General features: G+C 47.0%; 1 non-coding gene across 1 annotated transcript; it reads right to left on the reverse strand.

Annotated features, from left to right (window-relative positions):
• Nucleotides 1-1,337: 1,337 nt before the first annotated feature.
• Nucleotides 1,338-1,440, reverse strand: LOC132672646 (U6 spliceosomal RNA). The gene has a single exon (XR_009607617.1). It is a non-coding gene; the product is annotated as a U6 spliceosomal RNA (small nuclear RNA).
• Nucleotides 1,441-2,596: the final 1,156 nt, after the last annotated feature.

The following is a 2,596-nucleotide window of genomic DNA, read 5'->3' on the forward strand; positions in this document are numbered from 1 at the left end:
ATACAATTCAAAAGAAGATCTTCCAGATCGAAAGACCCCCTCGCTCAGGTAAAGGACTGTGATCACATGTATAAGACACAGGTTTTCCCAAGAATATTTTGCAAAAGTCTGGTCAAGCAGAAATGCTTGGTGGTTTTCTCTATAACACACATAAACCACAAGCAGGATAGCTGCTTCTCAGCGGATGCTAAAACAAACACAATACTCCCCCCAAATGAACTGGGGTAAGTAAAATTTTAGAATGTCACCGAAGATGTGTTTCATAATAGGTAGAAACAGAACAACAGAATGGCCTCATTGTTCAGACTAATTTTTTTTTAAGTTTTTATTTAAATTCCGGTTAGTGAAACACACAGTGGAGTATCAGTTTCAGGTATACAATATTGTGATTTTACACTTCCATCCATCATCCGGTGCTCTTTATGGCAAGGGGGCTCCCTAATCCCCCGCGCCCGTGTAGCCCATCCCCACCCCTCCCCGCTCTGGTAACCATCAGATTGTTCTCTATAGTTAAGAGTCTGTTTCTTGGTCTGCCTCTCTTTTTTCCCTTTACTCATTTGTTTCTTAAATTCCACGTGTGAGTGAAATTATATGGTATTTGTCCTTCTCTGACTTTTTTTGCTTAGCATAATATACTCTGTCTCCATCCATATCATTGCAAACGGCAAGATTTCATTCTTCTTTATGGCTGAGTAATATTCCATCGTATATAGATATCATATCTTCTTTACCCATTCATCAACTGATGGGCGCTTGGGCTTTGTCCATAATTTGGCTATTGTAAATAATCCTGCTATAAACATTGGGGTACATATGATCTATTTGAATTAGTATTTTGGTATTCTTTGGGTAAATACCCAGTAGTGCAATTGCCGGATTATAGGATAGTTCTATTTTTAACTTTTTGAGGAACCTCCACACTTTTTGCCAAAGTGGCTGCACCAGTGTGCATTCCCACAAAGGTTGCAAGAGGGTTCCCTTTTCTCCACATCCTTGCCAACACCTGCTGTTTCTTGTGTTGTTGATTTTACCCATTCTAACAGGTGTAGAGTGATATCTCCTTGTAGTTGTGATTTGCCTTTCCCTGATGATGAGTGATGCTGAGCACCTTTTCATATATGTTAGACGTCTGTATGTCTTCTTTGACAACATGGAATGCTTGGGGCACCTGGGTGGCTCAGTCGGTTGAGCACTGAGTCTTGATTTTGGCTGAGATCATGATCTCATGGTTGTGAGATTGAGCCCTGCTCGGGGGTGGGGGAGGCTCCACACTGGACATGAAACTGGCTTAAGATTCTCTCTCTCTCTCTCTCTCTCTCTCTCTCTCTCTTAAATAAATAAATAAGGAATGCTGCACAAATTTTCAGGTCATCCTTGGGCAGGGCTGTGCTAATCACTGTATGATTCTAATTTTAGTGTATGTGCTGCCGAAGCGAGCACCAGACTAATTATTTAAAACACTTCACAAATCAGGAGACAAAAGGTTTGTTCATCCCCTACAACTGGCTTTGGGTGCAGTGAGCAAACCATGTACTACGTGGGATCCGTGGGAAATGTGGGAAAGTGAGACGATAAAACACTTAAGATGCCCCTTTACTTCTGTGTTCTAGTACCAGGAAAGGAGCTGGAAGTAAAAGAACAGAATCAAAACTGGATCTGAAACCTGGTCCTCTCGTTGAGGAAGAAGGGATGGCAGTATTCGAGTGTCTGCTGTGCTCTGGGAACCTGGCACCCGCGGGGCGTCCCCGCGAGACCTTGGGGCGGCCTAGTCCTGCCGTTGCAAAAGAGCATATGCACGCTGAGGACAGAGGGCAAGCCCGCGCTAGTTGGTGGTGGGGTGGGCGCTGCAGTCAGGCCTCTGGGGAACCACAGCCCACACTCTCAGCGACCACACCCAAGTCTATTTGGATTGTTGCAATTCGGCACCACCCTCCACGGCCTCCCTCGAAGCCGGGCTGAAGATTCGGTCCAGAGGCAGGTGAGTCCGAGGAGTTTTACCACCTGTCCCCTTCCCGTGGACACCCTGGCATACACAGCCCTGCGTGCAGGCAGATGATGGACACGACCCCATTGGAACACAGCTGTAGGAAGACCAACACTTTGAGGGCAGGGCTCTGGGCCAAGCGCAGACTGGCCCTGTATGCAGTTTGCTTGTGCTCTGAAGCCTGGTGCTTGGGGGAAGCTGCAAAGAGGTGGGGTCGGGGTCCCTGAGGCTTACCGTGGGGCAAGCACGTGGCCATGAGATGTGCTACTGTGGTCACAGAGCTTCAAACCAAGGACAGTTTATTCCACAGACACACTCTATGCGTCAACCCCCTGTGGTGCAAAATGCAGAGGTTTTCAGGTAGAGGTTGGTCAAAGGTGGAGCTGCGTAATTGCCCATTTATTCGGGCAATAATGATTCACTGGTCCTCTGTGCCCAATTATAGTTGCACAGCCCCCAAATCTCCACTCAAGGATTACATTCTTCCTGGATGATTTTCTGACTCCTCCTGTGTCCTCAAAATTCAGCAGCATGACTGGAGCACGATCATTGCTCAATGGCTGGTGTGTGGGGAGCCCCCATGATGCCTATCTCCCGTCGCTCTCGCCTCTG

The sequence above is a fragment of the Panthera onca genome, chromosome A3, assembly GCF_046562875.1.
Source record: "Panthera onca isolate mPanOnc1 chromosome A3, mPanOnc1 haplotype 2, whole genome shotgun sequence".
NCBI classification, from domain to species: Eukaryota; Metazoa; Chordata; class Mammalia; order Carnivora; family Felidae; genus Panthera; species Panthera onca.